At 42.9% G+C, this 15707-nt stretch overlaps 8 non-coding genes across 8 annotated transcripts; all 8 read left to right on the plus strand.

Annotated features, from left to right (window-relative positions):
* The first annotated feature begins 558 nt into the window (after positions 1-558).
* On the plus strand, positions 559-630 carry trnac-gca (transfer RNA cysteine (anticodon GCA)). The gene has a single exon. It is a non-coding gene; the product is annotated as a tRNA-Cys (tRNA).
* A 1909-nt stretch (positions 631-2539) lies between these two features.
* trnac-gca (transfer RNA cysteine (anticodon GCA)) lies at positions 2540-2611 on the plus strand. Its single transcript has one exon. It is a non-coding gene; the product is annotated as a tRNA-Cys (tRNA).
* Positions 2612-4521: 1910 nt separating this feature from the next.
* Positions 4522-4593, plus strand: trnac-gca (transfer RNA cysteine (anticodon GCA)). The gene has a single exon. It is a non-coding gene; the product is annotated as a tRNA-Cys (tRNA).
* A 1910-nt stretch (positions 4594-6503) lies between these two features.
* trnac-gca (transfer RNA cysteine (anticodon GCA)) lies at positions 6504-6575 on the plus strand. The gene has a single exon. It is a non-coding gene; the product is annotated as a tRNA-Cys (tRNA).
* A 1910-nt stretch (positions 6576-8485) lies between these two features.
* Positions 8486-8557, plus strand: trnac-gca (transfer RNA cysteine (anticodon GCA)). Its single transcript has one exon. It is a non-coding gene; the product is annotated as a tRNA-Cys (tRNA).
* Positions 8558-10467: 1910 nt separating this feature from the next.
* Positions 10468-10539, plus strand: trnac-gca (transfer RNA cysteine (anticodon GCA)). The gene has a single exon. It is a non-coding gene; the product is annotated as a tRNA-Cys (tRNA).
* Positions 10540-12449: 1910 nt separating this feature from the next.
* Positions 12450-12521, plus strand: trnac-gca (transfer RNA cysteine (anticodon GCA)). The gene has a single exon. It is a non-coding gene; the product is annotated as a tRNA-Cys (tRNA).
* A 1910-nt stretch (positions 12522-14431) lies between these two features.
* Positions 14432-14503, plus strand: trnac-gca (transfer RNA cysteine (anticodon GCA)). Its single transcript has one exon. It is a non-coding gene; the product is annotated as a tRNA-Cys (tRNA).
* Positions 14504-15707: the final 1204 nt, after the last annotated feature.

The following is a 15707-nucleotide window of genomic DNA, read 5'->3' on the forward strand; positions in this document are numbered from 1 at the left end:
AACAATCCAATGGAAAAATCTAGGCGAGAGAAATCCAGAACTCCCTCTGAACGTTTTCCAGGACGAAATGAATATGTTTCTTCATGTGTGAATTGTGTTCCTTTGCTCACCGAAGTGTGTATTCTCTTTATCAAAGGGGAAGGATTTGAGATCTTTCAGTGTGCGGCAGCAGTGATCTGCATGAACAAACAGAAAAGCAAAATATTCCCAGAGCAGTACGACCTGGTTCAAACAGAATGACATTTCCACATTCTATCCCTTTAGTTGTTCCATTGATATCTTATTCTGTTTTTCACCATCATCCCATTTGTTACTGAATCTCTTCTGCCGTCCATTCTTCCACAGTTTCCCTTTTGATCTTTCATCCTGATCTGCTGAATATTTCCAGTGCGTATCGAATGTAAAGTCAAGAGACATTGTGAAAAATGTGCATCTACGGGAATAAATTGAAGGTCGTCACCAATATATCGAACACACACTTTGGATGAAAGCAGACAGAATACAAAGCTCGATAAGTGGAATGAGGATTCATCGTATCATTACTGTGAAACAGCTTGTGGGGGTATAGCTCAGTGGTAGAGCATTTGACTGCAGATCAAGAGGTCTCTGGTTCAAGTCCGGATGCCCCCTGTCCTCTTTGGCTGTCATTTCTCCTTCAGTGCAGCAGTTTAGAAAATTCTCACTATAACTTTGCATGCAGACATGGTCTGGAGAACACTATGAGAAGTCATCGGCTGCTTGAACGTGAAGCCGATTCTGTTTTTCTTTATTTGTGTTAAATCCCCATTTGCTGCTGCTGCACTACGTCAGTGAAAACAGCTTCTTCCTATTTGATCTGTTGACCTGTCCCAAATCGCACATTCATAATTTTCAGCGGGTCCATTAAGTCCACCTTTTATACCACCCAATGTTTGGTGAATATTGGTCCATGCAATTCGTGAGATATACGTTTGAGCAGTATGCACGCCATCCCCGAGCGAGTGCATCACCAAAAAATGATGAAGGAGCTGCTCTCCGATAGCTGGAGATTCCAAACAAACCTGTTGGACTTTAACCTGCTGTTGGAACACCTCTTACTGTTCTCACAAATAAAAGGCACAGCAACTTTATGAATGTCTTCACTGTTGAGTTCCATTATTTAATTGAAAAGCTCACTTTTGGGAATCCGACAACACCACCACGCAACTTGTGTTACCGAGCGACTTCTTTCCAATTGCTTGTCCGTCACGTTTGCAATTCAATTTGATTAATATATGTAACCGAATGTAAGTTCGAAATGATTGCACAAAGCGGGAAAAATTTTCCTCCAGGAAAAGATCCTGCGGATAGTGGATCACAATGGCAGAAATGTAGTACATTGGTTCGGACTGATGCTTGGCAGGTTGGATTGCCGACTTGGTTCACTGTCCGTGTGGAGTTTGCAATGCACGTTCTCCCTGTGTCTGCGTGGGTTTCCTTGATAATGTCCAAAAATGTTAGCTGGGGTTATTGGCATGGGAGTAGCTGTGGGCTTATATAAAGTACTCTTTCCGTGAGGCGGTGCAGACTCGATGGGCCTACGTGTGCACTGTAAAATCTATGATTCTGTGATAATGCTCGGAAGGCGTTCCAGCTTAGAAACGGAAAATGTGTTTGCGTAAAATAACTTTCGCTCCCATTGCTTTCAAGCAGTTATAATACTGTGATAAGAAGCTGAATGCTCGGCCATCTCAGTCGGAAGAGCATGAGTGTTTCAATATCAGGGTTCAGGTCGGGCGCAATTACTTTGAAACTTCACTGTTTTCCTGGGTGAACTCTCGCACTCAATTTCTCCGGCAGTGCCAATGCTCAACCCGAGTTCTTCTCCACTATGCTTTGTTAATATCCTAGTTTATTTGTGAAAACTGATTCCAAATGTAGATGAGGACTGATGTACATAGAATGATGACACTTCATCGTGGACTGATAGCTGCGGGCTCTCGTCCAAGGGGATCCAGACAATAACAATCCAATGGAAAGATCTAGGCGAGAGAAATCCAGAACTCCCTCTGAACGTTTTCCAGGACGAAATGAATATGTTTCTTCATGTGTGAATTGTGTTCCTTTGCTCACCGAAGTGTGTATTCTCTTTATCAAAGGGGAAGGATATGAGATCTTTCAGTGTGCGGCAGCAGTGATCTGCATGAACAAACAGAAAAGCAAAATATTCCCAGAGCAGTACGACCTGGTTCAAACAGAATGACATTTCCACATTCTATCCCTTTAGTTGTTCCATTGATATCTTATTCTGTTTTTCACCATCATCCCATTTGTTACTGAATCTCTTCTGCCGTCCATTCTTCCACAGTTTCCCTTTTGATCTTTCATCCTGATCTGCTGAATATTTCCAGTGCGTATCGAATGTAAAGTCAAGAGACATTGTGAAAAATGTGCATCTACGGGAATAAATTGAAGGTCGTCACCAATATATCGAACACACACTTTGGATGAAAGCAGACAGAATACAAAGCTCGATAAGTGGAATGAGGATTCATCGTATCATTGCTCTGAAACAGCTTGTGGGGGTATAGCTCAGTGGTAGAGCATTTGACTGCAGATCAAGTGGTCTCTGGTTCAAGTCCAGATGCCCCCTGTCCTCTTTGGCTGTCATTTCTCCTTCAGTGCAGCAGTTTTGAAAACTCTCACTATAACTTTGCATGCAGACATGGTCTGGAGAACACTATGAGAAGTCATCGGCTGCTTGAACGTGAAGCCGATTCTGTTTTTCTTTATTTGTGTTAAATCCCCATTTGCTGCTGCTGCACTACGTCAGTGAAAACAGCTTCTTCCTATTTGATCTGTTGACCTGTCCCAAATCGCACATTCATAATTTTCAGCGGGTCCATTAAGTCCACCTTTTATACCACCCAATGTTTGGTGAATATTGGTCCATGCAATTCGTGAGATATACGTTTGAGCAGTATGCACGCCATCCCCGAGCGAGTGCATCACCAAAAAAATGATGAAGGAGCTGCTCTCCGATAGCTGGAGATTCCAAACAAACCTGTTGGACTTTAACCTGCTGTTGGAACACCTCTTACTGTTCTCACAAATAAAAGGCACAGCAACTTTATGAATGTCTTCACTGTTGAGTTCCATTATTTAATTGAAAAGCTCACTTTTGGGAATCCGACAACACCACCACGCAACTTGTGTTACCGAGCGACTTCTTTCCAATTGCTTGTCCGTCACGTTTGCAATTCAATTTGATTAATATATGTAACCGAATGTAAGTTCGAAATGATTGCACAAAGCGGGAAAATTTTTCCTCCAGGAAAAGATCCTGCGGAAAGTGGATCACAATGGCAGAAATGTAGTACATTGGTTCGGACTGATGCTTGGCAGGTTGGATTGCCGACTTGGTTCACTGTCCGTGTGGAGTTTGCAATGCACGTTCTCCCTGTGTCTGCGTGGGTTTCCATGATAATGTCCAAAAATGTTAGCTGGGGTTATTGGCATGGGAGTAGCTGTGGGCTTATATAAAGTACTCTTTCCGTGAGGCGGTGCAGACTCGATGGGCCTACGTGTGCACTGTAAAATCTATGATTCTGTGATAATGCTCGGAAGGCGTTCCAGCTTAAAAACGGAAAATGTGATTCCGTAAAATAACTTTCGCTCCCATTGCTTTCAAGCAGTTATAATACTGTGATAAGAAGCTGAATGCTCGGCCATCTCAGTGGGAAGAGCATGAGTGTTTCAATATCAGGGTTCACGTCGGGCGCAATTACTTTGAAACTTCACTGTTTTCCTGGGTGAACTCTCGCACTCAATTTCTCCGGCAGTGCCAATGCTCAACCCGAGTTCTTCTCCACTATGCTTTGTTAATATCCTAGTTTATTTGTGAAAACTGATTCCAAATGTAGATGAGGACTGATGTACATAGAATGATGACACTTCAGCGTGGACTGATAGCTGCGGGCTCTCGTCCAAGGGGATCCAGACAATAACAATCCAATGGAAAAATCTAGGCGAGAGAAATCCAGAACTCCCTCTGAACGTTTTCCAGGACGAAATGAATATGTTTCTTCATGTGTGAATTGTGTTCCTTTGCTCACCGAAGTGTGTATTCTCTTTATCAAAGGGGAAGGATTTGAGATCTTTCAGTGTGCGGCAGCAGTGATCTGCATGAACAAACAGAAAAGCAAAATATTCCCAGAGCAGTACGACCTGGTTCAAACAGAATGACATTTCCACATTCTATCCCTTTAGTTGTTCCATTGATATCTTATTCTGTTTTTCACCATCATCCCATTTGTTACTGAATCTCTTCTGCCGTCCATTCTTCCACAGTTTCCCTTTTGATCTTTCATCCTGATCTGCTGAATATTTCCAGTGCGTATCGAATGTAAAGTCAAGAGACATTGTGAAAAATGTGCATCTACGGGAATAAATTGAAGGTCGTCACCAATATATCGAACACACACTTTGGATGAAAGCAGACAGAATACAAAGCTCGATAAGTGGAATGAGGATTCATCGTATCATTACTGTGAAACTGCTTGTGGGGGTATAGCTCAGTGGTAGAGCATTTGACTGCAGATCAAGAGGTCTCTGGTTCAAGTCCAGATGCCCCCTGTCCTCTTTGGCTGTCATTTCTCCTTCAGTGCAGCAGTTTAGAAAATTCTCACTATAACTTTGCATGCAGACATGGTCTGGAGAACACTATGAGAAGTCATCGGCTGCTTGAACGTGAAGCCGATTCTGTTTTTCTTTATTTGTGTTAAATCCCCATTTGCTGCTGCTGCACTACGTCAGTGAAAACAGCTTCTTCCTATTTGATCTGTTGACCTGTCCCAAATCGCACATTCATAATTTTCAGCGGGTCCATTAAGTCCACCTTTTATACCACCCAATGTTTGGTGAATATTGGTCCATGCAATTCGTGAGATATACGTTTGAGCAGTATGCACGCCATCCCCGAGCGAGTGCATCACCAAAAAAATGATGAAGGAGCTGCTCTCCGATAGCTGGAGATTCCAAACAAACCTGTTGGACTTTAACCTGCTGTTGGAACACCTCTTACTGTTCTCACAAATAAAAGGCACAGCAACTTTATGAATGTCTTCACTGTTGAGTTCCATTATTTAATTGAAAAGCTCACTTTTGGGAATCCGACAACACCACCACGCAACTTGTGTTACCGAGCGACTTCTTTCCAATTGCTTGTCCGTCACGTTTGCAATTCAATTTGATTAATATATGTAACCGAATGTAAGTTCGAAATGATTGCACAAAGCGGGAAAAATTTTCCTCCAGGAAAAGATCCTGCGGATAGTGGATCACAATGGCAGAAATGTAGTACATTGGTTCGGACTGATGCTTGGCAGGTTGGATTGCCGACTTGGTTCACTGTCCGTGTGGAGTTTGCAATGCACGTTCTCCCTGTGTCTGCGTGGGTTTCCTTGATAATGTCCAAAAATGTTAGCTGGGGTTATTGGCATGGGAGTAGCTGTGGGCTTATATAAAGTACTCTTTCCGTGAGGCGGTGCAGACTCGATGGGCCTACGTGTGCACTGTAAAATCTATGATTCTGTGATAATGCTCGGAAGGCGTTCCAGCTTAGAAACGGAAAATGTGTTTGCGTAAAATAACTTTCGCTCCCATTGCTTTCAAGCAGTTATAATACTGTGATAAGAAGCTGAATGCTCGGCCATCTCAGTCGGAAGAGCATGAGTGTTTCAATATCAGGGTTCAGGTCGGGCGCAATTACTTTGAAACTTCACTGTTTTCCTGGGTGAACTCTCGCACTCAATTTCTCCGGCAGTGCCAATGCTCAACCCGAGTTCTTCTCCACTATGCTTTGTTAATATCCTAGTTTATTTGTGAAAACTGATTCCAAATGTAGATGAGGACTGATGTACATAGAATGATGACACTTCATCGTGGACAGATAGCTGCGGGCTCTCGTCCAAGGGGATCCAGACAATAACAATCCAATGGAAAGATCTAGGCGAGAGAAATCCAGAACTCCCTCTGAACGTTTTCCAGGACGAAATGAATATGTTTCTTCATGTGTGAATTGTGTTCCTTTGCTCACCGAAGTGTGTATTCTCTTTATCAAAGGGGAAGGATATGAGATCTTTCAGTGTGCGGCAGCAGTGATCTGCATGAACAAACAGAAAAGCAAAATATTCCCAGAGCAGTACGACCTGGTTCAAACAGAATGACATTTCCACATTCTATCCCTTTAGTTGTTCCATTGATATCTTATTCTGTTTTTCACCATCATCCCATTTGTTACTGAATCTCTTCTGCCGTCCATTCTTCCACAGTTTCCCTTTTGATCTTTCATCCTGATCTGCTGAATATTTCCAGTGCGTATCGAATGTAAAGTCAAGAGACATTGTGAAAAATGTGCATCTACGGGAATAAATTGAAGGTCGTCACCAATATATCGAACACACACTTTGGATGAAAGCAGACAGAATACAAAGCTCGATAAGTGGAATGAGGATTCATCGTATCATTGCTCTGAAACAGCTTGTGGGGGTATAGCTCAGTGGTAGAGCATTTGACTGCAGATCAAGAGGTCTCTGGTTCAAGTCCAGATGCCCCCTGTCCTCTTTGGCTGTCATTTCTCCTTCAGTGCAGCAGTTTTGAAAACTCTCACTATAACTTTGCATGCAGACATGGTCTGGAGAACACTATGAGAAGTCATCGGCTGCTTGAACGTGAAGCCGATTCTGTTTTTCTTTATTTGTGTTAAATCCCCATTTGCTGCTGCTGCACTACGTCAGTGAAAACAGCTTCTTCCTATTTGATCTGTTGACCTGTCCCAAATCGCACATTCATAATTTTCAGCGGGTCCATTAAGTCCACCTTTTATACCACCCAATGTTTGGTGAATATTGGTCCATGCAATTCGTGAGATATACGTTTGAGCAGTATGCACGCCATCCCCGAGCGAGTGCATCACCAAAAAAATGATGAAGGAGCTGCTCTCCGATAGCTGGAGATTCCAAACAAACCTGTTGGACTTTAACCTGCTGTTGGAACACCTCTTACTGTTCTCACAAATAAAAGGCACAGCAACTTTATGAATGTCTTCACTGTTGAGTTCCATTATTTAATTGAAAAGCTCACTTTTGGGAATCCGACAACACCACCACGCAACTTTTGTTACCGAGCGACTTCTTTCCAATTGCTTGTCCGTCACGTTTGCAATTCAATTTGATTAATATATGTAACCGAATGTAAGTTCGAAATGATTGCACAAAGCGGGAAAATTTTTCCTCCAGGAAAAGATCCTGCGGAAAGTGGATCACAATGGCAGAAATGTAGTACATTGGTTCGGACTGATGCTTGGCAGGTTGGATTGCCGACTTGGTTCACTGTCCGTGTGGAGTTTGCAATGCACGTTCTCCCTGTGTCTGCGTGGGTTTCCATGATAATGTCCAAAAATGTTAGCTGGGGTTATTGGCATGGGAGTAGCTGTGGGCTTATATAAAGTACTCTTTCCGTGAGGCGGTGCAGACTCGATGGGCCTACGTGTGCACTGTAAAATCTATGATTCTGTGATAATGCTCGGAAGGCGTTCCAGCTTAAAAACGGAAAATGTGATTCCGTAAAATAACTTTCGCTCCCATTGCTTTCAAGCAGTTATAATACTGTGATAAGAAGCTGAATGCTCGGCCATCTCAGTGGGAAGAGCATGAGTGTTTCAATATCAGGGTTCACGTCGGGCGCAATTACTTTGAAACTTCACTGTTTTCCTGGGTGAACTCTCGCACTCAATTTCTCCGGCAGTGCCAATGCTCAACCCGAGTTCTTCTCCACTATGCTTTGTTAATATCCTAGTTTATTTGTGAAAACTGATTCCAAATGTAGATGAGGACTGATGTACATAGAATGATAACACTTCATCGTGGACTGATAGCTGCGGGCTCTCGTCCAAGGGGATCCAGACAATAACAATCCAATGGAAAAATCTAGGCGAGAGAAATCCAGAACTCCCTCTGAACGTTTTCCAGGACGAAATGAATATGTTTCTTCATGTGTGAATTGTGTTCCTTTGCTCACCGAAGTGTGTATTCTCTTTATCAAAGGGGAAGGATTTGAGATCTTTCAGTGTGCGGCAGCAGTGATCTGCATGAACAAACAGAAAAGCAAAATATTCCCAGAGCAGTACGACCTGGTTCAAACAGAATGACATTTCCACATTCTATCCCTTTAGTTGTTCCATTGATATCTTATTCTGTTTTTCACCATCATCCCATTTGTTACTGAATCTCTTCTGCCGTCCATTCTTCCACAGTTTCCCTTTTGATCTTTCATCCTGATCTGCTGAATATTTCCAGTGCGTATCGAATGTAAAGTCAAGAGACATTGTGAAAAATGTGCATCTACGGGAATAAATTGAAGGTCGTCACCAATATATCGAACACACACTTTGGATGAAAGCAGACAGAATACAAAGCTCGATAAGTGGAATGAGGATTCATCGTATCATTACTGTGAAACCGCTTGTGGGGGTATAGCTCAGTGGTAGAGCATTTGACTGCAGATCAAGAGGTCTCTGGTTCAAGTCCAGATGCCCCCTGTCCTCTTTGGCTGTCATTTCTCCTTCAGTGCAGCAGTTTAGAAAATTCTCACTATAACTTTGCATGCAGACATGGTCTGGAGAACAGTATGAGAAGTCATCGGCTGCTTGAACGTGAAGCCGATTCTGTTTTTCTTTATTTGTGTTAAATCCCCATTTGCTGCTGCTGCACTACGTCAGTGAAAACAGCTTCTTCCTATTTGATCTGTTGACCTGTCCCAAATCGCACATTCATAATTTTCAGCGGGTCCATTAAGTCCACCTTTTATACCACCCAATGTTTGGTGAATATTGGTCCATGCAATTCGTGAGATATACGTTTGAGCAGTATGCACGCCATCCCCGAGCGAGTGCATCACCAAAAAAATGATGAAGGAGCTGCTCTCCGATAGCTGGAGATTCCAAACAAACCTGTTGGACTTTAACCTGCTGTTGGAACACCTCTTACTGTTCTCACAAATAAAAGGCACAGCAACTTTATGAATGTCTTCACTGTTGAGTTCCATTATTTAATTGAAAAGCTCACTTTTGGGAATCCGACAACACCACCACGCAACTTGTGTTACCGAGCGACTTCTTTCCAATTGCTTGTCCGTCACGTTTGCAATTCAATTTGATTAATATATGTAACCGAATGTAAGTTCGAAATGATTGCACAAAGCGGGAAAAATTTTCCTCCAGGAAAAGATCCTGCGGATAGTGGATCACAATGGCAGAAATGTAGTACATTGGTTCGGACTGATGCTTGGCAGGTTGGATTGCCGACTTGGTTCACTGTCCGTGTGGAGTTTGCAATGCACGTTCTCCCTGTGTCTGCGTGGGTTTCCTTGATAATGTCCAAAAATGTTAGCTGGGGTTATTGGCATGGGAGTAGCTGTGGGCTTATATAAAGTACTCTTTCCGTGAGGCGGTGCAGACTCGATGGGCCTACGTGTGCACTGTAAAATCTATGATTCTGTGATAATGCTCGGAAGGCGTTCCAGCTTAGAAACGGAAAATGTGATTGCGTAAAATAACTTTCGCTCCCATTGCTTTCAAGCAGTTATAATACTGTGATAAGAAGCTGAATGCTCGGCCATCTCAGTCGGAAGAGCATGAGTGTTTCAATATCAGGGTTCAGGTCGGGCGCAATTACTTTGAAACTTCACTGTTTTCCTGGGTGAACTCTCGCACTCAATTTCTCCGGCAGTGCCAATGCTCAACCCGAGTTCTTCTCCACTATGCTTTGTTAATATCCTAGTTTATTTGTGAAAACTGATTCCAAATGTAGATGAGGACTGATGTACATAGAATGATGACACTTCATCGTGGACTGATAGCTGCGGGCTCTCGTCCAAGGGGATCCAGACAATAACAATCCAATGGAAAGATCTAGGCGAGAGAAATCCAGAACTCCCTCTGAACGTTTTCCAGGACGAAATGAATATGTTTCTTCATGTGTGAATTGTGTTCCTTTGCTCACCGAAGTGTGTATTCTCTTTATCAAAGGGGAAGGATTTGAGATCTTTCAGTGTGCGGCAGCAGTGATCTGCATGAACAAACAGAAAAGCAAAATATTCCCAGAGCAGTACGACCTGGTTCAAACAGAATGACATTTCCACATTCTATCCCTTTAGTTGTTCCATTGATATCTTATTCTGTTTTTCACCATCATCCCATTTGTTACTTAATCTCTTCTGCCGTCCATTCTTCCACAGTTTCCCTTTTGATCTTTCATCCTGATCTGCTGAATATTTCCAGTGCGTATCGAATGTAAAGTCAAGAGACATTGTGAAAAATGTGCATCTACGGGAATAAATTGAAGGTCGTCACCAATATATCGAACACACACTTTGGATGAAAGCAGACAGAATACAAAGCTCGATAAGTGGAATGAGGATTCATCGCATCATTGCTCTGAAACCGCTTGTGGGGGTATAGCTCAGTGGTAGAGCATTTGACTGCAGATCAAGAGGTCTCTGGTTCAAGTCCAGATGCCCCCTGTCCTCTTTGGCTGTCATTTCTCCTTCAGTGCAGCAGTTTAGAAAATTCTCACTATAACTTTGCATGCAGACATGGTCTGGAGAACACTATGAGAAGTCATCGGCTGCTTGAACGTGAAGCCGATTCTGTTTTTCTTTATTTGTGTTAAATCCCCATTTGCTGCTGCTGCACTACGTCAGTGAAAACAGCTTCTTCCTATTTGATCTGTTGACCTGTCCCAAATCGCACATTCATAATTTTCAGCGGGTCCATTAAGTCCACCTTTTATACCACCCAATGTTTGGTGAATATTGGTCCATGCAATTCGTGAGATATACGTTTGAGCAGTATGCACGCCATCCCCGAGCGAGTGCATCACCAAAAAAATGATGAAGGAGCTGCTCTCCGATAGCTGGAGATTCCAAACAAACCTGTTGGACTTTAACCTGCTGTTGGAACACCTCTTACTGTTCTCACAAATAAAAGGCACAGCAACTTTATGAATGTCTTCACTGTTGAGTTCCATTATTTAATTGAAAAGCTCACTTTTGGGAATCCGACAACACCACCACGCAACTTGTGTTACCGAGCGACTTCTTTCCAATTGCTTGTCCGTCACGTTTGCAATTCAATTTGATTAATATATGTAACCGAATGTAAGTTCGAAATGATTGCACAAAGCGGGAAAATTTTTCCTCCAGGAAAAGATCCTGCGGAAAGTGGATCACAATGGCAGAAATGTAGTACATTGGTTAGGACTGATGCTTGGCAGGTTGGATTGCCGACTTGGTTCACTGTCCGTGTGGAGTTTGCAATGCACGTTCTCCCTGTGTCTGCGTGGGTTTCCATGATAATGTCCAAAAATGTTAGCTGGGGTTATTGGCATGGGAGTAGCTGTGGGCTTATATAAAGTACTCTTTCCGTGAGGCGGTGCAGACTCGATGGGCCTACGTGTGCACTGTAAAATCTATGATTCTGTGATAATGCTCGGAAGGCGTTCCAGCTTAGAAACGGAAAATGTGATTGCGTAAAATAACTTTCGCTCCCATTGCTTTCAAGCAGTTATAATACTGTGATAAGAAGCTGAATGCTCGGCCATCTCAGTCGGAAGAGCATGAGTGTTTCAATATCAGGGTTCACGTCGGGCGCAATTACTTTGAAACTTCACTGTTGTCCTGGGTGAACTCTCGCACTCAATTTCTCCGGCAGTGCCAATGCTCAACCCGAGTTCTTCTCCACTATGCTTTGTTAATATCCTAGTTTATTTGTGAAAACTGATTCCAAATGTAGATGAGGACTGATGTACATAGAATGATGACACTTCATCGTGGACTGATAGCTGCGGGCTCTCGTCCAAGGGGATCCAGACAATAACAATCCAATGGAAAGATCTAGGCGAGAGAAATCCAGAACTCCCTCTGAACGTTTTCCAGGACGAAATGAATATGTTTCTTCATGTGTGAATTGTGTTCCTTTGCTCACCGAAGTGTGTATTCTCTTTATCAAAGGGGAAGGATTTGAGATCTTTCAGTGTGCGGCAGCAGTGATCTGCATGAACAAACAGAAAAGCAAAATATTCCCAGAGCAGTACGACCTGGTTCAAACAGAATGACATTTCCACATTCTATCCCTTTAGTTGTTCCATTGATATCTTATTCTGTTTTTCACCATCATCCCATTTGTTACTTAATCTCTTCTGCCGTCCATTCTTCCACAGTTTCCCTTTTGATCTTTCATCCTGATCTGCTGAATATTTCCATTGCGTATCGAATGTAAAGTCAAGAGACATTGTGAAAAATGTGCATCTACGGGAATAAATTGAAGGTCGTCACCAATATATCGAACACACACTTTGGACGAAAGCAGACAGAATACAAAGCTCGATAAGTGGAATGAGGATTCATCGTATCATTGCTCTGAAACAGCTTGTGGGGGTATAGCTCAGTGGTAGAGCATTTGACTGCAGATCAAGAGGTCTCTGGTTCAAGTCCAGATGCCCCCTGTCCTCTTCGGCTGTCATTTCTCCTTCAGTGCAGCAGTTTAGAAAATTCTCACCATAACTTTGCATGCAGACATGGTCTGGAGAACACTATGAGAAGTCATCGGCTGCTTGAACGTGAAGCCAATTCTGTTTTTCTTTATTTGTGTTAAATCCCCATTTGCTGCTGCTGCACTAAGTCAGTGAAAACAGCTTCTTCCTATTTGATCTGTTGACCTGTCCCAAACCGCACATTCATAATTTTCAGCAGGTCCATAAAGGCCACCTGTTATACCACCCAATTTTTGGTGAATATTAGTCCATGCAATTCGTGAAATATACGTTTGAGCAGTATGCACGCCATCCCTGAGCGAGTGCATCACCAAAATGATGATGAAGGAGCTGCTCTCCGATAGATGGAGATTCCAAACAAACCTGTTGGACTTTAACCTGCTGTTGGAACACCTCTTACTGTTCTCACAAATAAAAGGCACAGCAACTTTATGAATGTCTTCACTGTTGAGTTCCATTATTTAATTGAAAAGCTCACTTTTGGGAATCCGACAACACCACCACGCAACTTGTGTTACCGAGCGACTTCTTTCCAATTGCTTGTCCGTCACGTTTGCAATTCAATTTGATTAATATATGTAACCGAATGTAAGTTCGAAATGATTGCACAAAGCGGGAAAATTTTTCCTCCAGGAAAAGATCCTGCGGAAAGTGGATCACAATGGCAGAAATGTAGTACATTGGTTAGGACTGATGCTTGGCAGGTTGGATTGCCGACTTGGTTCACTGTCCGTGTGGAGTTTGCAATGCACGTTCTCCCTGTGTCTGCGTGGGTTTCCATGATAATGTCCAAAAATGTTAGCTGGGGTTATTAGCATGGGAGTAGCTGTGGGCTTATATAAAGTACTCTTTCTGTGAGGCGGTGCAGACTCGATGGGCCTACATGTGCACTGTAAAATCTATGATTCTGTGATAATGCTCGGAAGGCGTTCCAGCTTAGAAACGGAAAATGTGATTGCGTAAAATAACTTTCGCTCCCATTGCTTTCAAGCAGTTATAATACTGTGATAAGAAGCTGAATGCTCGGCCATCTCAGTGGGAAGAGCATGAGTGTTTCAATATCAGGGTTCACGTCGGGCGCAATTACTTTGAAACTTCACTGTTTTCCTGGGTGAACTCTCGCACTCAATTTCTCCGGCAGTGCCAATGCTCAACCCGAGTTCTTCTCCACTATGCTTTGTTAATATCCTAGTTTATTTGTGAAAACTGATTCCAAATGTAGATGAGGACTGATGTACATAGAATGATGACACTTCATCGTGGACTGATAGCTGCGGGCTCTCGTCCAAGGGGATCCAGACAATAACAATCCAATGGAAAAATCTAGGCGAGAGAAATCCAGAACGCCCTCTGAACGTTTTCCAGGACGAAATGAATATGTTTCTTCATGTGTGAATTGTGTTCCTTTGCTCACCGAAGTGTGTATTCTCTTTATCAAAGGGGAAGGGTTTGAGATCTTTCAGTGTGTGGCAGCAGTGATCTGCATGAACAAACAGAAAAGCAAAATATTCCCAGAGCAGTACGACCTGGTTCAAACAGAATGACATTTCCACATTCTATCCCTTTAGTTGTTCCATTGATATCTTATTCTGTTTTTCACCATCATCCCATTTGTTACTTAATCTCTTCTGCCGTCCATTCTTCCACAGTTTCCCTTTTGATCTTTCATCCTGATCTGCTGAATATTTCCAGTGCGTATCGAATGTAAAGTCAAGAGACATTGTGAAAAATGCGCATCTACGGGAATAAATTGAAGGTCGTCACCAATATATCGAACACACACTTTGGACGAAAGCAGACAGAATACAAAGCTCGATAAGTGGAATGAGGATTCATCGTATCATTGCTGTGAAACAGCTTGTGGGGGTATAGCTCAGTGGTAGAGCATTTGACTGCAGATCAAGAGGTCTCTGGTTCAAGTCCAAATGCCCCCTGTCCTCTTTGGCTGTCATTTCTCCTTCAGTGCAGCAGTTTAGAAAATTCTCACCGCAACTTTGCATGCAGACATGGTCTCGAGAACACGATGAGAAGTCATCGGCTGCTTGAACGTGAAGTCGGTTCTGTTTTTCTTTATTTTGTTAAATCCCCATTTGCTGCTGCTGCACTACGTCAGTGAAAACAGCTTCTTCCTATTTGATCTGTTGACCTGTCCCAAACCGCACATTCATAATTTTCAGCAGGTCCATTAAGTCCACCTTTTATACCACCCAATGTTTGGTGAATATTGGTCCATGCAATTCGTGAGATATACGTTTGAGCAGTATGCACGCCATCCCCGAGCGAGTGCATCACCAAAAATATGATGAAGGAGCTGCTCTCCGATAGCTGGAGATTCCAAACAAACCTGTTGGACTTTAACCTGCTGTTGGAACACCTCTTACTGTTCTCACAAATAAAAGGCACAGCAACTTTATGAATGTCTTCACTGTTGAGTTCCATTATTTAATTGAAAAGCTCACTTTTGGGAATCCGACAACACCACCACGCAACTTGTGTTACCGAGCGACTTCTTTCCAATTGCTTGTCCGTCACGTTTGCAATTCAATTTGATTAATATATGTAACCGAATGTAAGTTCGAAATGATTGCACAAAGCGGGAAAATTTTTCCTCCAGGAAAAGATCCTGCGGAAAGTGGATCACAATGGCAGAAATGTAGTACATTGGTTAGGACTGATGCTTGGCAGGTTGGATTGCCGACTTGGTTCACTGTCCGTGTGGAGTTTGCAATGCACGTTCTCCCTGTGTCTGCGTGGGTTTCCATGATAATGTCCAAAAATGTTAGCTGGGGTTATTGGCATGGGAGTAGCTGTGGGCTTATATAAAGTACTCTTTCCGTGAGGCGGTGCAGACTCGATGGGCCTACGTGTGCACTGTAAAATCTATGATTCTGTGATAATGCTCGGAAGGCGTTCCAGCTTAGAAACGGAAAATGTGATTGCGTAAAATAACTTTCGCTCCCATTGCTTTCAAGCAGTTATAATACTGTGATAAGAAGCTGAATGCTCGGCCATCTCAGTGGGAAGAGCATGAGTGTTTCAATATCAGGGTTCACGTCGGGCGCAATTACTTTGAAACTTCACTGTTTTCCTGGGTGAACTCTCGCACTCAATTTCTCCGGCAGTGCCAATGCTCAACCC

Source organism: Scyliorhinus torazame, chromosome 5 (genome assembly GCF_047496885.1).
Source record: "Scyliorhinus torazame isolate Kashiwa2021f chromosome 5, sScyTor2.1, whole genome shotgun sequence".
NCBI classification, from domain to species: Eukaryota; Metazoa; Chordata; class Chondrichthyes; order Carcharhiniformes; family Scyliorhinidae; genus Scyliorhinus; species Scyliorhinus torazame.